The 25580-nt window shown below is 44.3% G+C and overlaps 1 protein-coding gene across 15 annotated transcripts in view; it reads left to right on the top strand.

Annotated features, from left to right (window-relative positions):
* FRMD4A (FERM domain containing 4A) overlaps nucleotides 1-25580 on the top strand; it is a 685957-nt gene that overhangs the window by 445385 nt on the left and 214992 nt on the right. The window lies entirely within an intron of this gene.

The following is a 25580-nucleotide window of genomic DNA, read 5'->3' as shown; positions in this document are numbered from 1 at the left end:
TCTATCACTGGGAGCAGATGAGAGAGCCCAGGGCTCTGCTACATCTGGGTCTCCAGCGAGTCCTGGAACATTAAGGTAGAGAAGGTCGGTGGGGAGAAGGGAAGGAAGAAAAGACAGATGACTTTGCCTTTGACCCAATGGATTATATCACCAATTTCTAAGAATTTCTGAAATTCTTTAATTTTCAAAAAAGATCAGAAAAAGCTTTTATCTTGAAAATTCTAGAAAAGATATAAGAATTACCAAGATTATCTCAATGAATGGCAATTGCATCCTTTTCTGAACAAAAAAGGCAACACTGTAATCAACCCATAATGTTCTTTGTCTACTTCCCATTTATTGCCATTAATTAGGAAGATTTTCAACTCCTATTTATTTATTATATTCCACCCAAGTCATTAATGCAACAAGTTAATGGCAGAAATAAGCCTAGATCCTGAATATACGGGATGCCTTTTAGGGAGTGTGTGTGTGTGTGTGTGTCTGTGTGTGTGTGTGTGTATGTGTATGTGTGTGTTTTTCTTTTCCATTGCATCAACCACTCAACCACCATGAAAATATTGGGATAGTTTCCTTGTAGTTCGAGAAGTCAACGTGTCAATTTGCATAATGTTCATCGAAAAAATTTTAAGCACTTAATAACCTTCTAAATGTTAAATAAAGTCAGAACGAGAGATCATCTGTCTTCTGGAGACTGATTAAACAGGCACACACAGGCAGCAGAAGAAAAACATTAGGCAAATATGCAAACAGGGAGAGTATTTATAGAACATTATATCTGCATCCAAGACTAGGATATATTTTCAGTGAGCCCTAAGGGACAGCGTATGGCCATCTTTTGCCTAGACAAGGCGGAGTGTGTCTGTCATTTGATGGAGAAATTATAAGCTGGTATTTGTTTGTGGTTCCTTCCTTACTTTATTGTGGAAAATATGGCTTTTGTCATCCACAACAATTTAGTTCATTTGCCTTCCTGTTCCTAAAGTTGTAAATTAGTCGATAGAGATTTTGTGCCATGCAGAGATCTGCAACTTCCAAGTGGGAAAGATATCCAAATACTCAGAGAATACGAGAATACTATCCAAAAACACAATGCTTTGTTTCTTGTTTTTTGTTTGTTTGTTTGTTTGTTTGAGACAAAGTCTCACTCTGTCACCCAGGCTGGAGTGCAGTGGTGCAATGTCAACTCACCGCAACCTCCGCCTCCCAGGTTCAAGAAGTTCTCCTGCCTTAGCCTCCCGAGTAGCTGGGATTACAGCCACGCACCACTACACCCAGCTAATTTTTTTGTATTTTTAGTAGAGACGGGGTTTCAGCATGTTGGCCAGGCTGGTCTTGAACTCCTGACCTCAGGTAATCCACCCGCCTCAGCCTCCCAAAGTGCTAGGATTACAGCCGTGAGCCACCGCACCTGGCCAGAGCTTTGTTTCTTAAGCAGCTAGATCCTCCTTTGCTTCTTGCCAATGAAACTGACCACACTCCTAGAGAACTGACAAAACTCAACTAAAAAATTCCATAAACTGGCTGGGTGCAGTGGCTTATGCCTGTAATCCCAGCACTTTGGGAGACCGAGGCGAGAGGATCACTTGAGGACAGAAGTTCGAGACCAGGCTGGCCAACAAGGCAAAACCCTGTCTCTACAAAAAATACAAAAATTAGCCAGGTGTGGTGGCATGCACCAGTAGTCCCGGCTACTTGGGAGACTGAGGTGGGAGGATTGCTTGAGCCCAGAAGGCAGAGGTTGCAGTGAGCCGTGATAGTGCCACTGCACTCCAGCCTGGGTGACAGAGCGAGTGTGTCTCAAAAAAAAAAAAAAAAAAAAAACCAAAAAATTATACTGTGGCTTTTGGTTTTGTATTGGATGTAGATAAAAGTCAATACACCAGTGTTCATTTGTAGGAAAGATGGGGTGGAGGAACTCAAGTATCGTGGCTTGCCCTGCTGGCTGGGCAGTGAGGATGAAGAGGGCACATGGCATCTGCCCTGTGCCTTCCCAGCAGACCTTTCCTGAAGGAGCCTGTCCGTCCATCTGGTTTTGAAATGGCTGATTCTGGGTTTGGCTACTTACCAGTGTTCCCTAAATACTATTCCCCAAAGCAGCCTCACTGGGTAGGATTCTAGAGCTTACAAATGCTTTGCTGTTTCCCTTTGTGATTACTGGTCCCACCTGTGGTTTTCTCATTACTCCTCTTCCTCTTCCTCCAAGGCTCAGACCTCATTGTCCCATGTTGTGACTCACCATGCCTGCCTCGAGCTTCCTCTTTCTGCGTTGCTCGGAGTCAGCTGTTCTTCAGCTAATCTTTCCAATCAAATTTCTCCAATTCCTCGGTCCATACATTGTCTTCCCACATTCTTTTAGGGTGAGGTGCTGACTGCCATTGTCATAGTTTAGGGGCTCTCTTTCCTGAGTCATTATAAAATCATCACAGCTTATCCTTTGGCCAGCTTCCTATACCCCTGACCACATCCACAACCCCCACCTCAGCACCCTGCATTCTTCGTAGACCACAGTCCTTAGCATGGAAGAAAAAGCCCGTCACAATCTAGAGGCTTCTTATTTCTTGAACATCTTTTCTTATGTTAACCATCACACACACACACACACACACACACACACACACACACACACACACACACACACCCTTGCCTCTCCCCAAGCACATTTGACCTCATCTGGACTTCAGCCTTTGCAATTGCTCCCTTCACATTGCCATTCCCCTCCCATCCCTTTCCTGCCTGGGACGCACCTACTCATTCTTTACTTGGAGCCTCCAGTGTTCCCTGCTCCTGTTCCTCCAAGCAGAAGCAAGTTCCTCTCCTCTATTCTCCAGAAGCATGCATGCTGGAAGGCAGTCGCAGTTCGATCCTATGGACAGTAACGACCTGTTCACATGCCTCCCACCGTCGCTTTTTAGGGGTAGGACCGTATCTTCTTTGTCGTTGACGGCACAGCACCCAGCGTTATCCCTGGCATTTGGCAGGTGCTCAGAAATGTAACTGAGGAACTCATTGTCACGTTGTGATTTCTCCTTTTTTGCCTTGTCTGCGCAGATCTCTAGGGACTGTTTCCTGCTCCAGCCCAGGGCCCCTACCTGTGGTCAGCTCTTCTCTCTGCTAGGCAGCTCTGCTTTCTCTCTCTGCCTGTTTCTATGTCAAAGGGGAAGAGAATAAGGATAGTGTGACAACTCTCTTTCTGTCTCTCTCTGGCCCATTCTTGCTCTGTCACTCAGACTGGAGTGCAGTGGTGCAATCATAGCTCGCTGTAGCCTCAAACTCCTGGGCTCAAGTGATCCTCCCACCTCAGCCTCCCTGGTACCTGGAACTACAGGCATGCACCACCATGCCCAGCTAATTTTTTTTTTTTTTTTAGAGTTGGGGGGGTCTCACCAGATTGCCTTGGCTGGTCTTGAACTCTGACCTTAAGCGATCCTCCCACTTCAGCCTCTCAAAGCTCTGAGATTACAGGTGTGAGCCATCACACCGAGCCCTCTTTTTTTTTTTTTTTTTTTTGTATAAAAATGCTACCCTGGCAAACCCCAGCTGGCAAATGGCAGAAAGTATTTGAGTGCCACAAGTTCATTCATTCATTCATTCATGCACCCACCCATTCAGTCATTCAACACATACCTATTGGTATGCCTTGTACGTTCCAGGAATGTGGCAGTAAGAAAAACCAACCAAGTCTTGCCCATGGGGAGCTTGCATTCGAAGAGGAAGGGGCAGACAGTCCACATGATCAGTAAGTAAGTGACAGAGGATGCTAGAAGCTGGCAATTGCTACAAAGAAAAACAAAGCAGAGGAAGGGAAGTGTGCTAAGTTGCTCTTTTAAACATAGGGGTCTTGTAGACCTCGGGAAAGGTGATCATTGAGCAAAGACTGAAAGGATGTGAGGAGGTGAGCCAGGTGGGTGTCTGGACGTGGTGAGTATTCCAAGCAGAGGGCAGAATTCATCAAAGGCACTGAGGCAGAAGTGTGGCAGGGAACAAGAGAGGTTGCACCCAGGAGAGGTCCCAGCGCCGTGTGGTGCAGGGTGAGGACTGGTGGGAGTCACATGGGCCTTTAAGGCTCTACCCTGGGGGGCTCTCCCCATTGTGGAGCTGGGGAGCCCCTGGTCCCACGGAGGCCATGCAGAAATGGTTTGGGTGCCGTGTGGGTGAGATTGCAAGGTGGGCAGAGTTGGAAGCACATTTGCAAGAATCCAGACAAATGATGACAATGATGATGATGACGGTGTTGAAAAGTGTTCAGGTTCTGGATATTCTGAAGACAGAACCAACAGGATTTTATGAGGGTTCAATGTGGGATATGTGATAAAGAGAAGAGTCCAGAATTGGGGGCCAAAAGAGCACAAAATGGAGATGACGAGGCAGAGCTACCATTACCTGGGAGGGGAAGCTGTGATTTGGGGAAAAGTGAGATCAGGAATTCCGTCTGGGACTCGCTGAGCTTGGGATGTTTAACAAGGGACCAAGTGAGGTGTGGAGAGGGCAGTTTTGTGCATAATTCTCTACAAACCTGGGTCAGGGGACACCACAGTGGAGACACAGAGTTGAAGCTCACCCATGTACAAATGATGCTTAAAGCACAAAAGACTGCCAACTCCAGGGTTCAGAACTGAGTATGATGACATCTGGGAAAATGCATAAGCACCAAACTTCAAATAATAAGAATATAGTGTATGAAAAACAGCCAAGCGTGGTGGCTCACACCTGTAATCCCAGCAACTTGGGAGGCTGAGGTGGGAGAATCGCTTGAGGCCAGGAGTTTGAGAGCAGCCTGGGTCACATAGTGAGACCCATCTCAAGAAGAAGAAGAAGGAGGAGGAGGAGGAGGAAGGGAGAAGGAGGAGGAAGAAGGGGAAGGAGGGGGAGGGGGGAGAAGGGAGAGGAGGAGGGAGAAGGGAGAAGGGAGGAAGAGGAGGAGCAGGAAAAGGAAGAGAAAGAAGAAGGAGGAAGAGGAAGGAAAGAAAAGAATTCCTCAATGTGTGAAAAGTTCTGTTGAGATGTGCCATTGTACAAATTGAATCCTCAATGTCATGCTCCTGATGGTGTCTTTTTGATAACGTGGAAGAAATGTCTCTCTTTTATTTTATGTTATTTATTTGTGGGGAGATGGGGTATCACCCTGCTGCCCAGGATGGAGTACAATGGTGCCATCATGGCTCACTGCAGACTCAAACTCCTGGGCTCAAGTGATTCTCCCACCTCAGCCTCCTGAGTACTAGGGACTACAGGCGTATGTCTCCATGCCTGGCTACATTTTTTAAAAGATTTTTTTTGTTTGTTTTTGAGAGATGGGGTCTTGCTGTGTTGTCTAGGCTGGTTTTGAACTCCAGGCCAAAGCACTGGGATTACCACCACACCCGGCTAATTTTTGTATTTTTTTTTAGAGATGGGGTCTCACTGTGTTGCCCAGGCTGGTCTCAAACTCTTGGCTTCAAGCAATCCTCCAGCCTTGGCCTCAAAGTGCTAAATCTCATATTTAAATAGATGTATTAATATATCATTGACGTACAATAAACTACGCATATTTAAAATATACTGTTGGATATGTCTTGATATGTGACTATACCTGGGAAACCATCACCACAATCAGGAATTGTAACTCTGTACTTTTATACTTTTAGTCAATCATTTGCGTGATGCTCAGGACTAGACATGAGGAAGGATATAAAATGTCATCACTGTCCCTGCCTCATCTGTCTGTCCTGATTTAAAATTCTGGCTTTCCAATACTATTATCTAGTCACAGACTCGTTTCCAGGTTCCGTCCTTCCTTCCTTCCTTCCTTCCTTTCTTCCTTCCTTCTTTCCTTCCTTCCTTCCCTCCCTCCCTCCCTCCCTCTCTCTTTCTCTCCTTCTCTCTTTCTCTCTCTCTCTCTCTTTCTTTTCTTTCTATGTTTTGTGATGGAGTCTCGCTGTGTCGCCCAGGCTGGAGTGCAGTTGCGTGATCTCAGCTCACTGCAACCTCCGCCTCCCGGGTTCAAGTGATTCTTCTGCCTCAGCCTCCCGAGTAGCTGGGATTACAGGTGCTCACCAGCATGCCTGGCTAATTTTTGTATTTTTAGTAGAGACAACGTTTTGCCATGTTAGCCAGGCTGGTTTCAAACTCCTAACCTCAGGTGATCTGCCCGCCTCGGCCTCCCAAGGTGCTGGGATTACAGGCGTGAGCCACCGTGCCCGGCTTTATTTCCAGGTCTTTTCTGAAGGTTTTGCTAAAAATACACTGCACTTTGGTTATCAAAGGGTTTGGTGTGACATGGTGAGCTGCTTGCAGCAGTGTCTCTGGTTAAACCAGGAAAGTGCAAAGATCAGGAGCCCAGCCAGCTTTTAAGCAGCTCAGATCCAGGCAAAAACATCTCTCTCCTTCCTTGTTTCATGGAAACAGCCCAAACACTAGGCTCTATTTCAGCTTTTTTTTTTTTTTTTTTTTTTTGCTACAAGTAGTCAACACAGTAATTACCTCCTGCTGAAAGCTTTGAGAAATTGTTCTGTGTCCAATTAGAATTTTTGATTTGACTAACAGATACAACATAACATCTTTATTTCTGTAACTGCTCACTAATGATATGCACCCTGGATATATTTAGACTCTCGTTTGCTGGGGCCATTGCACTGTAAGGTGCTACGTTACTATCTGTGACAGCATTTCCACCAAGAGGCTTGATGAGGATGGGGGTGGGGAGACTTTTGGGTTTGGGAGTCCTCTCCCTTGCTCTTTCCACCCCTCTCAGGCCTGACCTTCCATGCCCAGGCTTACATGGGGAGCAGCTCTAGGACTTGTCCCCTCCTGGGAGCTCCTGACACTGGACCAGGCGCCCAGGGGCAGATCTCCATGAAGTGTCTGGGATGGTTCATAGGGCAGCCAGCCAGTGTCAAAACCTCCCCCAGGAAGAATGGAAGGAGGGATCTGCCAGCACAGCTCATGCAAGAGCAAGAAGTCCCTGCCAGCGACATTCCAGCAGAACCCTTTCCAAAGTACTTGGTTATGTAAACAGAAAGGCGGTAGCCTCTAGCCCAGATGGACTGCCCCATGTGGATGTCAAAGTCACTGTGGAAACCTCCCCCTATGGAAGTACTACGGGTCCCCAAGCTCTCCCTGCAGCTCTGCGTTGGAATGGGGAGGGTTGGGGACTTCTTTTTGACCTCATGGAACTGGGACCTCCGTGTAGGACTGGTGGTTCTCTAGTTCTCAAGCGTCCCTGTTTCTCAGACGTGTCTTGCTCTGATGCCACTAGAGGTTTGATCTGATTTAAGGGTGTCACTGGAGTCAGCTGTCGGTGTGGAGTGCTTCCTGCTAAACACAGCAGGACTTGGCATCTGAGCATGTGGCCCTTGGACTCAGGCACTTAGTACAGGAGTGCTTTGTATCCAACACAGGTTTAGCAAAGCAGGTGGCCTGGCAGGACATACTAACCTCATAGGTGGCCATTTTCCCACTGTATGTCAAGAGCCACCAAAGACCCAAGGGTGAAATTTGGAAAACTTGCAGATGGTCTAGAATACTATTTTCTGCTCCACACCTCCCTGGGAGGCAATGGAGATTATGACTGTAGTAATATACAAAGAAGATTGTTTATGACAAGGAGAGCCCATTCCCCAACTCTTATCTATGTGGCTTCACCCACCACTGAGGGCAGATCCACATTGATTCTGCTTGTCACATAGGTATGTGAATGACAAATAATGCATGTGTTCCTGAGACTGGCTTTTGGGGCGTATTTCTACAGAATAGGCAAATTAAAACATATTTCACTGAATGCAAATTAAGTTATATAGTACCTATATTACATAATTGCCCTTGAAATTATATATGTAAAGATATATGCTATTTAAATATATATTTATTATTCATATAAAATATTTATTGTGTGCCTATTATGGCAGTCACATCATTCCATTTTAATCACACATATTATTGTTTTAGTATCAATAAAATGTTTACAACTGTGAAAACTTATTGTATAATAAGACCCATAGTTGTAAATAATACTGTCTCCTTCCATTGATCACAACATAAGCAAAATTTTTTTAAAATTTCATTTAAAACGACAGATTAAACTGGACACTGAAACAAAATAGGCAAATTCATGTTACCAGAAAGTGTTATTAAGGTTCTTGGTTACTGAGCACATGAATTCTCTACCAAACCAGCAACAGATGCCGGTAACTCTTCTGCACAGAATTACATTTTAAATAGAGGATGTTCGACCACACATTTATATGAGAAAAATTGGTAGCATCAAAAAGTAGAAAAATGCGTTTGTGCCTATCAGTCTGTACTAAAATTTTTGTAAGCTTTCTGAAGCACTGAGTGAACGTTGTAAAAATTTGTTTCACCAAACCACATGTAATATTGTACCAAGGAAACATCACAAGTAAATACATCAGCTATCAGAATGAATATATTTTCTTGGAACTCTTTGTTTCTAGCTGTGCCTATATATCCATGTCTTATACATCCAACTTATTGGAGAGGGGGGGAAGGGATCTTAGAGTCCGTCTGTCCCTGAGTTCTGTAATCCTTTCTACAACTTCCCTTGCTAAAGTCTCTGGTCCCTTCCTGATGATTTGCAGTGATAACGGGGCAACCCATTCCATTTTGAGCAATGATGCTTGTTCAAAAGTTCTTCCTTCCATTGAATCCGAATGTATCTTCTGGAATTTCCCCTCACTGGGTCTATTTTTTGCCCACCAAAGCAAAGTTAACCCGCCTTCACTTTATACACATCAGATTAGCAAGTCCCCCCGAACCCCCATTTGGGTAAGCCCAGGACAGTCCTAGTTTATACCTGTTCTCTCTATATAATCAATAATAGCCTCCCTTTTGCCTCACAAGTATCTGGTATGGCCAGTAGGTTGTATGGTCACGCTACCACTAGAGCTTTTGATATGTAGGCCACCGATGCAGCTTTTCCCTCAGTCCTGGGAAGTACTGGTTTCTGGACCTTCACCCGGTCTAGTTATCCTTCTTTGGTCTTTCTCCCATTTCTTTCATTTTCTTGTATAAAATATGGTACCCACAATTGAACACAGATTTCCAGAAGTGGTTTAACCACAGTAGAGTGCAGGGCACCTCTTAATTCCCTTATTCCGATGCTGGGCTTCTAGCACGTGCGTGAAGAGTAGGACACAAAACTGTAAACAATATGACCCCAACTTGGACATTTGAAGCTACCATCCGAACCTCTTTGCCCTCTGTAAATCTGATATGCATGCCTTCTGTGTCCCTTTACAAATCACTGGGGGGAAATACATGGATTGAGGAAGACAAGTTCTACTTTAATATCACTTTGCAGTTTTCCAAGTGCTTGTGGATCTTGCTGTTGCAGCCCTGTCTCCAGACTCCCCTCATTTTGGCCTCATGATGAAATTGACTTGAAAACAGTGCTCAGTGGCTATTTCCTATTTCAAGAGATTTAGCCATCCTCACTCAGACGATTAGCTCCCCCTTCTTTGTTTTCATAAAGACGGTGTCCAGCTGTATTTCTCACTGCTTCCTTCTCATCCGCCACGGTGTCCTTCAGCTCATTGCCTGGGTGACGTTTCCAGAACATTCTATGTTCTCTCCCATTTCATCCCTTCTTACCTCATGTTGCTGTGTTCTGCAGATATCACTCCTTCCCTGGGGTATTGACGGATCCACCAGGTGTGAGTTAGGGTGTCCCCCCATCCCCATCCCATAGCATCTTATACTCACCCCTGTAGTCACACTGATCACTCTGCAACAGCCTGTTAACTTGGGTATTTCCTCTACAGAACATAGAAGTACCTTAAGTATAGGAGCAAAATCACATTCATCATTATATATCTAGTAAGATCCCTGGCACATAATAAAGATGCCGTAAGCACTTGAGTGAACACATTGTGGTGAACATTACTGTGAATAATTCTTTATTCTATTTCTCTTGTTTCAATGGGGAAAATTCCTAGAAGAGAAATGACAGAGTCCAAGGATCTGAACTTTTCAGCTGTTTGCATTCTATTTCCTGGAAGGTGTTAGTGGTCTTCTAATTAAGTTGTAATTATCTACTAACTAAATGATTTTATGTTTAATGTAGTAATTCCCATTATAGTTGTCACAGTACCTTCCTGAAATTTACATTAACTTTTTACTTTTGCTTATGGGGCCTTGTGGAGTATAATTTATTATTTAGAATGATCTTTATGGTAGTCAAATCTAAAATTTTTTCCTTTTTGGCTCATTCATTGCTTTTAGGCTTAGAGAAACATGGTAAATAATCATCTACCTGGTTTTAAAATTTAACTTTATAAACTACCTGGGATTTATTCTGGGGAAAGGGTGCAGTTCATTTATATTCCTTTCATTTCCCTCTTGATTGAGAAGACTGAAACAAACAGAAGCTGGATTGTTCAGCAATTCCTCTTTTTTTTTTTTTTTTTTTTTTGAGACGGTGTCTCACTCTGTCGCCCAGGCTGGAGTGCAGTGGTGCAATCTCAGCTCACCACAACCTGCGCCTGGCAGGTTCAAGCGATTCTCCTGCCTCAGCCTCCCAAGCAGCCGAGACTACAGACGTGTGCCAACAAGCCCAGCTAATTTTTGTATTTTTAGTAGAGGCGAGGTTTCACCATGTTGGCCAGGCTGGTCTCAACTCCTGACCTCTGGTGATCCATCTGCCTCGGCCTCCCAAAGTGCTGGGATTACAGGCATGAACCACCACACCCAACCAGCATCTACTTGCTTCAAACAATATTTCCATTCCCTTCCTTGCTCTTCTTGCTTTGAACATATCTTTAAAGGTTCTTTTATTGTCCTTAGACTTTCCTTGTTTTAAATATCAGTGTCATGACTAGGCATGGTGGCTCAGCCTGTAATCTCAGCACTTTGGGAGGCCGAGGTGGACAGATCACCAGAGGTCAGGAGTTGGAGACCAGCCTGGCCAACATGGTGAAACTCCATCTCTACTAAAAATACAAAAATTAGTGGGGCATGGTGGCCGGTGCCTGTAATCCCAGCTGCTCGGAAGGCTGAGGAGCGAGAATCACTTGAACCTGGGAGACAGAGGTTGCAGTGAGCTGAGATCATACCATTGCACTCCAGCCTGGGCGAAAGAGCGAGACTCTGTCTCAAAAATAAATTAACTAATTTAAATAAATAAATGTCAGTGTCAGCTTTCCAACTCTCTCCCTGTAAACTTGTAGTGCACGAAAAATGCTGGAAATATTCCTCATACACACTTTGTTCTACTACAATCTAGTCTCCTTTGCGAGTTCTCCAGCACACACCCTGTGTTCTTCATGTCTCAGTCTTCACTTCCTCATTTAATTTTATCATGTGATCAAAATTTTACGCTTAAAGTCACCATCCCATATGAACTATATTTTTTTAGATCCAGAGAGTCAAACTTATCTCTTTTTTTTTCAGCCTTATCTTTTTTTCTAGGCTTTTAAAAACTGTCTGTCTGGGGTCTCCATCTAACTATTCTATTTTTTTCTTTTTTTCTTTTTTTTTTTTTTTTTTGAGACAGAGTCTCGCTCTTTTCACCCAGGCTGGAGTGCAGTGGTGTGATCTAGGCTCACTGCAACTTCCACCTCCTGGGTTCAAGTGATTCTTCTGCCTCAGCCTCCCAAGTAGCTAGGACTATAGGCGTTCACCACCATGCCCGGCTAATTTTTGTATTTTTAGTAGAGATGACGTTTCACCGTGTTGGCTGGGCTGGTCTTGAACTCCTGGCCTCAGCTGATCTGCCCCCCTCCGCCTCCCAAAGTGCTGTGAGTCACTGCGCCCAGGCTCCATCTAACTATCCTTTTCTACTCTAAAAATTCCAAGTACAGTCATCAAAACAAAAGAAAAGGTAGATACTTGCCTTTCCCTTTGAAAAAAGCCTCTCATTCTACTCCAAACAAACAAACGAACAGACAAAAATATAAACAACCTCTGTCACTCATACTGAAGCCAGAGCTCCATGTGGCGAAGAACAGGTGTTATTTTCCATCTTTCCTCACTGTTCCCCCAGGGAACAGTTGGATGTTAGGTGGGTGTGTACGTTCTGGCCACTTCTTGCATGTTCTGTTTCTTTGGGGTTTACACCTCTCCCAGCTGCCCTTGCAGAACGTCTGTGTGAACGCATGTGCTGTGAATAAGAATTATGTGCATGCGTAAGAACCTGGACATTTTCCCACACATCATACATGGGTATTCCTAAACCTCCTTTCTTAGGCCAGCTCCTGTATTCCTTACATCTGCTCTCAACGTAATGAGTGCGGGTGGCACAGGATGGCCCTGGGAACCAGTTACTGGGAAAAAGAGCTGGGCTTCTAAGCCTCCTGTCTGAACGAAGTACCCTCCTCAACAAATGACCAGTGCCCCCAGAGCTTCATTTTGTGAAGGCCTGGCACTTGCTCAGTCCCTGAAGACAGCCATCCCAATGCCGCCTGCCCAGAATTAGCCTCCTCACCCATCCAGAGCCACAGGAGACCTGGCATGAGGGGACAGAGACCTGCAGCGCCCCCGGGCCTTCCTATAGGAGCAGGGAGCAGCAAATCGGATCAGGGCCTGACTCCACTGTGTGTAGGCGGCAGTCAGTGGTTCAGCATTCAGCGTTCTGCACTTTTTATGTGCAGCGTTCCTCATCACAACTCTACGAGGTAGGAATTGCTGTCATCTCTGTTTTATAGATTAGGGAAGGAGGCCACGTTGGTGAAGTAACTTCTGGAGGATCACACTCAGCTAGGAAGTGGTGAAGCCAGGATAAGCCACAGCCCTGGGCGGCCGAGCTCTGGAGCCTGGCTCTGACCCACCGTAAGCCCCAGCGGTGTGGCTCAGGGAGGGTAGCAAGGGAGGCACAGTGTGTGGCTAAGACCTCTGGGTCCCCAGGTAGCTGGAGGACAGGAGGGGGATGTGTGCCTGGAGCCTCCTTCCCACCCTTCGCATCCCCAGCAGGCCACTGAGTCTGCGAGATGCAAGAGGATCTAACAGCTGTTTAGAGCCTCCTGGCTGTCCCCCGTGCCCTTCTCTGTAGGCCAGGCCTGGAGAAGGCCTGGAGTGGCAGAGCAGGGAGAACCCAGCAGAGTCAGCGGCTTCCTCAGTCTTTTGTACAAAGCTAAACCTGGGGAAGGGGAAGGTGAGGTGGTCTTTATTTTTTTAAGGAAGATGTTCGTGGTTTTATTGTTTCATGAGGCATTGAAACGGATTCTGCGCAAATCAGTATCTGCCCAGTGGGGCAGCTGGTTTCTCCTTCACTTCTTTGGGTTACTAGAGCAACTTGTCAGATTTTTTTTTAAAAAAGAACAACCATTCCAAGGCATGCACTGTCACAACACAAACTCTTCCTGTCAGAGGCCGCCGGTCCGGTATCCAGACATCATGCAGGACACCTTGGTGGCGACAGTGCACCGTGTCCGCCCCCGCACAGCCCCGTGCATTTGTGTATAGTATCTGGTGTGTCTGCAGAAGCGTGAATAGTATTGGGAAGGGGAGGGAGAAAGAAACAGCGTGAGTGCCTGGCTGGGAGGAGGTCAGTGAAGTCGTGCAGGGCAGGCCTGAACATGTCTGTCATCAGGGCGAACCCAAACATCCGTGATGTCCTTTCATAGGAACATCTGGTGGAGCCCCATAATGGGGTCTTCATTGGCATTTGGCTGGCCCACAACCATGCTGAGGATGCAGTTAGCTGGTGTGGGCTGACGGTCCTGCACGATGATGCTATGCTGGATTTTGTGGAACAGAAGGCTGGATGACTTCTTTACAATGGCAGCTTTCCCCTCGAGCTGCTCTCCTTCCCGCCTAAGGCGTGATATGTCAATGTAAATTGTGCTGAGTTGAGTTCTATTGTTATAGAACTCAATAACTGAACGTTGAATGAAGATGGGTCCAGTCATCTCCCACATGGGCTTGCCTCCCGTTCTGGAGTGTCCTCAGCCTCACTGAGACCCGGGAGCTGGCATGATGGCAGTGGCGGCAACCCAGCACGGTCTTGATGTTAGGTGTCCTAGCAGGAGGGGAGGGGAGGACGGAGCATGACAGCCCAGGGTAGCTGCCAGATAGTGCTGTGGACATGCCTCTCGGGAGGAGAAGGTGTGTGGCATCTTTCTCTCAAGCCAGTAATCAGCAAGAAACAGGACCACGGCTCCTTGGGTCACCTGTGTCCCCAGCACTGGGCTGAATGCATGGCGTAGAGGAGACCACAGCGATGGGCTTTGGACTTTGAGTGAAAAATATGCCTCCAAGCAAAGGTAACAGCACGGGCCAGGCCCCACGGCAAGGGAGAGGGTGGTCCTTGGAGGAACAGACTCTAAAAGTCCCAGGTGGCCCAGTCTTGAAACTGAGAGGAGCAATGGGAAGGAGAGTATTTGAAAAAAAGGGATCTGGTGAGGTGAGGCCGATGTCAGAGAGCCTGTTATCCATGTTCAGACAGTTGTCTTTCACAGATGCTAGCAGCAATATGTAAAGAAGGAAGAATCTCACTCTGCACCCACAGCAGGACTGGCCTCTGGGGCCTTCAGGCCTCTGTCCAGATCTGCCCAAGGGCTGCTCTCTGCCACCCATCTCTGTTCCCATTAGCCTCTGCCTCTGTTCAGACTGCACAGCACTCCCTCTCTGATCCAGATTCCCAGCTCCCTTTCCTTTGTAAGGATTAGGCTCTATTCCCTTCCCCAGCCCGTCTCCTAATAATAATGATTAATAATAATACTACAATCCAGTGCTCAGTAGGATTAAGGCTCTGTGGCTCTTCAGAGACTCCGGTTGCTCCAGTTGCAGAACCAAAGATATCCGTGTTTCCAGGCTTGGATGAAAAGTAAAATCTGCAGTTGTGTTGTAAATGAGGGCTTGTGAATACATCTTCCTAATTGTGTGTATTTCCGGCAGAATAGTGGGTTAAAATCCTGATAATGTACTCGAAATGGAGGTAAAGAAAATCCCGTTTTCAGAAAACACTCTAACAGTGGCAGAACCTAGGAGGAAACAGGTTCCTCCAAATTTTAGGGGTCCAGCTAGTTGGATGTCAACCAGAAAGCGCTGCTGCCCCCCAGGAGCCTGGAGTTCTTTGTGCACCTGCCCGCCACCTGTGAGCGGCTTCTGCCATGTGCTCCCCAGTATGGTATCCATGGTGCAGGACCTAATTCTGGGGCCCATGCCATTGCGTCTTTCAGCATCCATCTGCCCTTCTCATTGTAGTCAGAGCGTTGGCTGCCAGGCGTGAGGAGGGTGATTGTGGACCCGCCCCAGCGGAATCTTGGCCTTCCACATCTGTCGCACCTGTCCATCATTCACGCCAGTAGCTTGTTTGGTTGGAAGGTGGAAAGCGCACCCCACCTCCCCACTGAGCTGTAGGTAGGAGTTCCTCTTCAGCGAGGTGCCATAACGCCCTCAGGAGAGCTTCCTGTTGTACCAGCCTCTTACCTGCCTGGGTCCACGCCTCATCGTCTACACTTTAGGCCCAGAGACTGACTATTAATGTTTTCTGACATGCTGCCCTGTAGCATTCATGTGGAGATGGTTAATTGCTCGGCCTGGAGGACTTGTGGCTTGAATCACATAGACCGCTGGGTCCCCACACCAGGACTTCTCTTTTGCATTATCAGAGAAAACCGAATTTCCTTTTGCTGCCAGCAGCAGCGTCCCTAGGATGAGCTTTCCAAAGATCCGCAAGTAAAACGCCAGCCCGGGTTATGACTTGAAGTGCAAAACCGCAGAGGGTTGAGCTTTGAAGAATGCATTGCTATTTCCATTTTCTATTACATCAATATTGTCATGTTAATTTGTTTCTGATAGAGCCACTCACTTAATAACTTCCATCTGGTGTATAAGCTGCAGCTGTATCCAGCAGCCAAGAACCTGAAGGACACACCTGCATGTGTTTTGTTTTTTGTTTTTTGAGACAGGATCTCACTCGGTTGCCCAGGCGGGAGTGCAGTGGCCTGATCTCAGTTCACTGCAACTTCTGCCTCTTGGGCTCAGGCAATCCTCTCACCTCAGCCTCCTGAGTAGCTGGGACTACAGGCACACACCACCATACCCTGCTAATTTTCATATTGTTGTTTTTGGGTTTTGCCATGTTGCCCAGGCAGGTCTCAAACTCCTGAGCTCAAATGATCCTCCTGCCTCTGCTTCCCAAAGTGCTGGCATTACAGGAGTGAGCCGCCGTGCCTGTCCACACCTGCGTATGTTCTTTTAAATCCAGGAGAGTCACAATAAAGACAGGTGGAATCGTTTGCCAGAGGTCATAGAGCAAAATAGGAACAAGGTCATCCTCTCTGAATGAGGCTTCTGGTGTCTCGTGCCTGTGTCTCCTTTCCTTCCATTGTCATCTTACTTCAACATGGTATCACTTGAGAACCGAACAAAAGTAAGCTTGAGATAAACCAGAGGGAAAAATTATCATAAAAATCATATTACAATGATAATAAAAATGGTTATATAAAATTTTTATAAAATAAAAATTTGTATTAAAAATTTTATTAAAAAATTACAATCAACCTTTGGCCTTTAAAGGTTTTGGGTAGATCCCACTTGCCCACTGTTGTAATAAGTGTTATTTCCCTGGTATAAGTGAAGTATGGACAGGGAATTGATGAATTTTATTTTTGAGATGGGGTCTCACTATGTTGCCCAGGCTGGTCTCGAACTCCTGGGCTCAAGCAATCCTTCTGCCTTAGCCTCCTAGGTAGCTGGGATTACAGGGGTGAGCCACCATGCCCAGATAGATGAATTAATAAACATATATAGTATTTATTATATATTATTTATTATATATTATATTATCTATTATTTATTGTATATTATATATTATTTATTATATATTATATTATCTATTATTTATTATATATTATATATTATTTATTATATATTATATTATATATTATTATATATTATATGTTATTTATTATATATTATATTATATATATTTATTATATATTATATATGTATTATATATTATATGTTATTTATTATATATTATATTATATATATTTATTATATATTATATTATATATTATATATATTTATTATGTATTATATATCATATAATTATATCATATAATTATATTATATCATATACATAATAATTATATATAATATATATTATTTTATATATATTACATATATATCTATATGGGCTGAAAGTGGTGGCTCACATCTGTAATCCCAGAAATTTGGGAGGCTGTGGTGGGAAGATCACTTGAGCCCAGGAGTTCAAGAGCAGCCTGGACAACATGGCGAGTCCCCATATCTACAAAAAATACAAAAATTAACCTTGTGTGGAGATTTGCGTCTGTAATCCCAGCTACTTGGGAGGCTGAGGTGGGAGAATCTCTTGAGCCCCAGGAAGGCAGAGGTTGCAGTGAGCTGTGATCATGCCACTGAACTCCAGCTGGGACCACGGAGTGAGACCCTGTTTCAAAAACATAAAACAAAAAAACAAACAAAAAATATGATTGTGTATATTTGAAGTTTACATCATAATGCTATTGGATACCCATAGATGTGTAGATACATACAGAACCACAGTAGATATGGAGGATGAACAAGTCTAGAGATGTAATGTACAACATGAGGACTAAAGTTAAACTTGTATTGTGTTAGGGTTTTTTGTTACATAAATAGATTTTAGCTGCTCTAGTCCCACAAAAAAAGTAACCATGTGAGATGATAGATACATTAACCGACTCCACTGTAGTAACCATTACACTATCTGTATGTATCTAATTTTTTTTGATTGTTTGTTTTTTGAGACAGAGTTTCACTCTGTTGCCCAGGCTGGAGTGCAATGGCTGGATCTCAGCTCACTGCAACCTCCGCCTCCCAGGTTCAAATGATTCTCCTGCCTCAGCCTCCCCAGTAGTTGGGATTACAGGTGCCAACACACCTGTCTAATTTTTGTGTTTTTAGTAGAGACGAGGTTTCACCATGTTGGCCAGGCTGATCTTGACCTCAAGTGATCTGCCCACCTCGGCCTCCCAAAGCGCTGGGATTACAGGGCAGGGATTAATGTTTTAACAAATTTTAAATTGCCTGAAGTCCTTTCTTTCCATGTGTGTATTTCCCATAAATTTCTTGAGGTTGCTGTAACTGCGTGACATTCATTCATCTCCTCCTGGCTGTGATGTGCGTTATGATGATTGAGATTTTGTGGTCTTGCAATGTTTGGGTACCTAGATTGGACTTTGAGTCTTCATTTTTCTGTGAAGGAAACTGAAGTGGAGAGAAGGATGTGTCTCTTGAGGTGACCCAGTACCCGGGAGCACCAACAATGACTTGTGCCGGGAAGTTGTAGTCATGGCCTTGGAATTTCCTTCTGAGCCACACAACAGCCTGGGTCAGAGGTCAGATCATGAGGGGCTGCTGTCCCGCATCCGACATCCTCAGGGTGTTCTGTGGTTTAAGGGACTGTGCTCAGGGAAGACGTGCTGTCAGCGGTAAGTCACTGGTAGGGCCTTGGCTTTTGAAATCTAAATTTTCTGTCTAATGAATAAGTTTTAAAGGATAGCATTTCAGGTGGTTTGGGGAGTATTGGTAATTTTCCTAACTGAAGCATGTCTTGGAAGGTTCTTTGTTTTGTGCAATTCTAGTGAGTCATTAATATTGCTGATTTTAATGTCTTGTAAATTTATTGTCTCAAAAATGAATATCAGAAACAACTTGGTGGCTTGCTTTTCATGGGGATGTCAACGAGTAGGCAATTGGTAACTAGACTAAAAAAATGTTTTGGCAGGCCTGTGAACATCTCACTAAACAGCTCTCCTCCCTCACCGTACCTTCCCTCAGCCCCGCCCCACAGTGTCTTCCCTGAAATAGTTTCAGTGTAAATTAGCCTCAGGAAACTAAGAGAATACAGGGGTCAATTGACTATTTTTTACTTTTTGTTTTAAAAAACACTTGTTTTTTTCTGGGTTCAGGATCAATTTGCACAACTGCATTACATTTCTATAAAAATGCTCTAGGCCAGGCACGGTGGCTCATGCTTGTAATCCCAGCACTTTGGGAGGCTAAGGTGGGGAGGGTCACTGGAGTCCAAGAATTTACATAGTGAGACGTGTCTCTACAAAAAATAAACACAGTTAGCTGGGCATGGTGGTGTGTGCCTGTAGTCCCAGATACCCAGGAGGCTGAGGTGGGAGGATCGCTTGAGTCTGGGAGGTTGAAGCTGCAGTGAGCTATGATAGCACCAATGCACTCCAGCCTAGGAGACAGAGCAAAACCCTGTCTATAAAAATAAATAAAATAAAATAAAATAAAATAAAACAAATAAAATAAATAAAGTAAGCCTGATAGTATCTACCTCCTGTCTTACAAGGACTATGGGTTCAACACATATTATTTCCAAAACCATACAACTGATAATAATTAACAGCTAACGTTATGATGAGTATATACTTCGTTACCAGGTACAGCACTAAGAAATTTCCAAACATTACTTAATTTAATCATTGCAGGATTCCTAAAAGGTAGACGCTATTTTATCCCTCTTCTACAGACAAGGAACAAGGCTTAAAAAGATGAGGTAAGCTGGTTGTGGTGGATCACTCCTGTAATTCCAGTGCTTGTCTGGGAGGCCAAGGCAGGAGGATCAATTGAGCCCAGGAGGTTGAGGCTGCAGTGAGCCAAGATCACACTATTGCACACCAGCCTGGACAACAGAGCAAGACCCTTTCTCAAAAAAATAAATAAAAACCAAAATGAAACAAAAACCTTCTAAACAGTGGAACTAGGATTCTTTCTTCTCAGCTCCTCCTGCACAGGCATATACCATGGCATAGAAATTATTTTGCAGGCCAGGTGCGGTGGCTCACGCCTGTAACTGCATCATTTTGGGAGGCCAAGGCGGGTGGATCACCTGAGGTCAGGAGTTCGAGACCAGCCTGGCCAACATGGTGAAACCCCATCTCTACCAAAAATGCAAAAAATTAGCCTGGCATGGTGGCGGGTGCCTATAATCCCAGCTACTCGGGAGGCTGAGGCAGGAGAATCGCATGAACTCAGGAGGCAGAAGTTGCAGTGAGCCATGATCGTGCCACTTCACTCCAGCCTGAGTGACAGAGGGAGACACTGGCTCAAAAAAAAAAAAAAAAGAAAGAAGGAAGAAGAAATTATTTTGCAAAGGGCAAGGAAGAAAAGGGAGACAGAGGACATCAACAAGTAGCTAAACCAAAAAGACACAGAGGAAAGAAAGGTGGTATGTTGAGAAAAGGGTGATAGGAAGCAATACATGCAAATAGGGTTGACTTTTTTTTGAATTCAAAGAGCAACTATTCTTAGTAAGACATATTTCGTTTTCTTTTCTTTTTTTTTTTTTTTTTGACTCGATGTTTGCACTGTCTTTAAGAAATGGCTTTGCTATGGCGGGGTGTGGTGGCTCATGCCTATAATCCTAGCACTTTGGGAGGCCAAGGCGGGAAGATCACGTGAGGCCAGGAGTTCGAGACCAGCCTGGCCAACATGGTGAAACCCCATCTCTACTAAAAATACAAAAATTACAGGAGCATGTTGGCAGGCACCTGTAATGCCAGCTACTCGGGAGGCTGAAGCAGGAGAATCGCTTGAACCTGGGAGGTGGAGGTTGCAGTGAGCCGAGATCATGCCACTGCACTCCAGCCTGGGCAACAAAATGAGACTCCATCTCACAAAGAGAGAGAGAGAGAGAGAAAGAAAGAGAGAGAGAGAAAAGACTTTGCCAAACGTTAAATTCTATTACTTTCCGTGTCCCTGTGTGGTGTGGGCAGCAGAATGTTCTGAAGTTGCAGTCTTATGACTGTTTCCAATCTAAGCCTAAACCAGAAAAATTAAATTCCAACTCTGATCTGGGTACTCTGCACCTCTCCAAATAGGGTCACTCATCTTTCTAGATAAAGTTTCTTTTTTACACTTTTTTTAACTGAAAAAAAAAGTAACATGTTAAGTCATATTTGGGTGAGGTGGAGTGGTGTAAACCACCCAGAAGCCTAAAGCGCTGCACATCTACTCCTGTGTTTTTTTTTTTTTGCCTCTTAATCCCTGTCCACGTGCATGACAATTAGGATGCGTATCATTTATTTATTTTTTTTTATTTTTTGAGACAGAGTCACACTCTGTCACCCAGGCTGGAATACAGTGGCGCAATCTTGGCTCACTGCAACCACCACCTCCTGGGTTCAAGCAATTCTAGTGCCTCAGCCTCCCAAGTGTCTGGGACTACAGGCGTGCACCACCATGCCCGGCCAATTTTTTTTTGTATTTTTAGTAGAGACGGGGTTTTGCCATGTTGCCCAGGTTGGTCCCTAACTCCTGAGCTGAGGCAATCCACCTGCCTCGGCCTCCCAAAGGGCTAGGATTACAGGTGTGAGCCACCACGCCAGGCCAGGATACATATCAGTGATAGTCTGTTGTGGTCACTGAAGCTAGTATCATAAATGTGTTTACATGTTTCTGCACAGTCTTCATGTCAGAGTGTACCTTAGCAGCAAAGTTGGATAAACTGGGGCAGACCCTTCACTTTCAAAATAACACTTTTTCATATTTCCTTTAGAATCACAGGGCACTTGGCAGGCCTCTGCTTGGGCTAGAATTGTATGGTAGCAAGGCAGTTGATTATTGGAATGGTAGCCAGTTGACATCTATGAGAAGCCTTGTTCTCTAAAGGATTTCCCTTGACGGTGATGCCAGGGCTCCAGTAGTGTCTGAACAGCTGGAAATGAAAAAAAAAAAGAAACCAAAAAAAAACAAAACAAAACAGAACAGAACAAAACAAGGGAAAGCAGTATTATTTCACAATTGTTAGTATTGAAAAGAAAATTTCAGAGTGCCTGGCAAGCCAGACAAAGCTACAGATGTCAATTCTTTCTATGTACACACCCAGAATGGTGAAGTTTTCTGAACTGATGATAAGAACAGGATACTCTAATCTTACTTGAGTATGGAACAACAGGCAGGTGCTCCCTTTTGAAAAATAAACCACAGCAGTGCTGTCAAAAGAAAGCTGTACCTTCAAAAACATGATGATTCAAAGGTGAATCTGTTTAGACACTTCTCTGTGCTGTTTGCAGAGACATTTTGCTTTCTACAGGGAGGCATTAAAATAGGGAGCATGTTTGTAAATTTCCTAGGAATTACTGTTGAGAAGAGGAAAGAAATTGGAAGACCTAGGGTGGATACTAACATCATGATAAATAGTTACTTCCTTAAATTGCTGAGCAGATAAGGTGAGATTGTTTTATGTAATGAAGATTATTTTTTTCAGATGAAAATGAGAACCTCAGGGAAGACCTTTAAGTGTGAGTGTGAACTTTGTGAGCTTGGAAATATTTCGAGAAAATGATACATTTCATCTTCTTTATTACTGCGATTAAAACTTTATTTGATCCAATAATGTCTTTCAGATACCAATTTGTTTTCATAAAATTTATTAGACGGTGATTGAGTAACTCAAGAGCATGTTTATACCCTTAACCTTTTATGATAAAATGAAGCTCAGAACTGTTTTATAGATGCAGAAAACAAACAGCATTTCTTTCTTAAAACTCTCCCCTATTCTCTGTCGAGACTTTTCTCAAATCTATGATTAAAGTTTTAAAAGAATTTAACATAACTTTCTGAATGTGATACCATTTTCCTTCTTAAAACTTTTACTCTATTGACCTTAGGTTCTTTCCAATGAGAACTGAATCAGCGTAGCTCGAAATTTTTATCTAAAGTACCTGTGCAGTTCCTATTATCTGCCCTATTGAAACTTGAAATTAACATTTCTAGTGTACTTTTTTGATGAAGGAATCATTTATACATGTTGGTATAGCAGCAGCTATTTTAGTCTAATTTAAAATTGTAATGGCTTTCATTGAACTTAGGGAATGATTGAAAGGAAGCTGATGGATTTTTAAAAACTAAGTCAATCAGTGAAGATGCTTACTCTGTGCAAGGTTGATGGATTCTAATAGGACTTGAGCCCATTTTCCCACTAAGACAATTAACACCTGAAGTTAGGGGTTCAACGGGTGAATAAGGACTTTGCATAGACTCATCAAATGTCCACAACTGCCTGCTTTGACTTGTATGTGCGGAATGGCAAGGCTTTGGATTGAAGTTTTTCCTCTGTGTTTAATCTGTTCGTTGGAGTGTTTAGGAGTATGTGAAACTTTTCTTGATTTTTCTCAGAGCTGGGGGCTGCTGAGTCATTGTTATAACTCAGAATCAAGAGACATTGAGATTAGCCCCCATGTAAGCAGGACATGCTATGTTGTTTTAGATCCCAAAACAAGGAAAACCTGACTTGATGGAAATATGGGATGACTTCTTTTGAGGAAGGAATAAGATAATTTTCTCATAGGATTTCATGACAGCTTTGGATATGTTGGTGATAAGTGAATAATCCCTGTTGAACCAGAAGAGAAGAGACTATCTTTTCTTGTTATTTGTTTAATCTTGCTGTACCTGCAAATACATTGGGGCTTAGGGCTTCACCATATGAGTTTTAGGGGAACACAATCCAGTCCATAACTCCTGGTCTCCAGGAGCTCAGGGTCGAGGAGAGGGTCACGAAGGACGCAGGATGGCTGGCCACTGGGTGGGACTGAGCCGTGAGTGCAGTAGGCACCTTCGGCCCACGACTGTGCTGCCACCTGCTTCCATTTGCAGAGACGCTCATTCTCGTCAGGATAGCAGTTCCAAACCTAACAGGCCTTGAGAAATGTCAGCGTTATTCTTAGCCTGGAGAGTTGGTACGTCCCGTGGCGCATGAGAGAAACAAGACTGCTCTGTAGTCCCAGCTACTCAAGAGGCTGAGGTGGGAGTATCACTTGAGCCTGGGAAGTGGAGGTTGCAGTGAGTTAAGATCTTATCACTGCACCCCAGCCTGGACAACAGAGCAAGACTCTGTCTAAAAAAAAATTTAATTAAAACAAGAGCTCCCTTAGGGCCAGGCACTGTGCTAAGTGTGTAAAGGCAAGATTGTGTCTCATCTGAGACTGTCCTTTTTATCTTTCCTTGAGGAAAGGTTTATGAGAAGGACCCTCATGGCTGGACAAGGAGACAAGGCCAGGATCTACTGATGCGCATCCTTTCTTTAGATCTGCTTAAAGTGGCCAGTTAGCCACTAAATACAGCGGAAAAGAACTGTATTTAGTGGGGACTATAGAGTCATATAAAATAGGCTTTGAGTTCTCTAAAGGATTTCCTCTAAAGAAATACAAGGAAGGAAACTTATGTGTCATCTGGTCCAGAGAGGAGTGTTGGAGCTATTTCATACTAGCCTGGGAGAGCCAATTGCTACGTTTTCAGGAATGTGGGGTGCCAATTGTAAAGCATAGCCATTGTTAAAATGAAATTACGTACACATGCTTACACACATGGTGTTAACAAACAAAGATAATAAAAATCTATCCCTTCCTAATTATTTTTACGGCACTTAACTGTTTTCTATGAGCTTGAGGTTATGTTTGTCTATCGTGTCTGTATGTTGGAATTACTAGCAGTGTTGTCATGACGGTGGCTTGAAATCGGACGCAGTAGAGGTATTTAGAGCGCAGCAAGACAGTTTATGGTTAGGACAGTCACCAGTTGACATCCATGAGAAGGCTTGTTCTTCAAAGGATTTCCTTTGAGGGTGATGCCAGGCTCCAGCAAATGCTACAAATCAGGCTTTTTCCTTCCAGAAAGCCAGTTGTTAAATATTCACCAGCACCCCACTGGGCTCAGCCCATTTATTTTTGGATATGAGACAGGGGCATGGAGACGAACGGTAACTTGTCCAGAGTCCTGCAGCCCCTTGTAAGCAGCAGGACCAACACTAGACTTGGGTCTCCCAGGCTTTCTGTTATACCACTCAGAGATTTCAGTCCTGAAAGGCACAAGGGACGGGGTTGGATTTGCCTGTGGGTTCGTATCGCCAGTGCTTTTCTATTATTGGTGACAGCGCTGTAGGGAATCAGGTCATACACAAGGAGGGGGCCGATTAACTAACACAGAAATCAAATTCATTGCCAGGTGGGTGATCATCTGCTTTCTGGTTACCAGCAAGTGGGTTAAATGAAGAGGAGGCAGAGATTGGATCCTGAGCTCTGTCCCTAATGCATGCGGGTACAATTATTGAATGAAAGAATAAGTGAAGAATGAACAACACCCACCACCCCTGAGAATATGTTATATATGTATTTGCTAATTTATTTTACATCTCCCTTATTAGAATATAAGCTCCATGAGGATAGGAACTTTGTCTCGTGTGCTGTGGTACACCCAGCTCCCAGAAAAGTGCCTGGCATATGGAAAGTGCTCAATTGACATTTTCTTTTCTTTTTTTTTTTTTTTTTTTTTTTTGAGAGGGAGTTTTGCTCTTGTTGCCCAGGCTGGAGTGCAGTGGCGCGATCTCGGCTCACTGCAACCTCCACCTCCTGGGTTCAAGCGATTCTCCTGCCTCAGCCTCCCAATTAGCTGGGATTACAGGTATGCACCACCACACCCGGCTAATTTTGTATTTTTAGTAGAGACGGGGTTTCTCCATGTTAGTCAGTCTCCAGGTTGGTCTCAAACTCCTGACCTCAGGTGATCCGCCCACCTTGGCCTCCTAAAGTACTGGGATTACAGGCGTGAGCCACCGCGCCCAGCCTCAATAGATATTTTTGAATGAATGAATGAATGAACTGATCCTTCCAACT

The sequence above is a fragment of the Gorilla gorilla genome, chromosome 8 (assembly GCF_029281585.2).
Source record: "Gorilla gorilla gorilla isolate KB3781 chromosome 8, NHGRI_mGorGor1-v2.1_pri, whole genome shotgun sequence".
Taxonomy (NCBI): domain Eukaryota; kingdom Metazoa; phylum Chordata; class Mammalia; order Primates; family Hominidae; genus Gorilla; species Gorilla gorilla.
The sequence above is the reverse complement of the archived record's forward strand: the minus strand, read 5'-3'. Positions and strand labels throughout refer to the sequence as shown.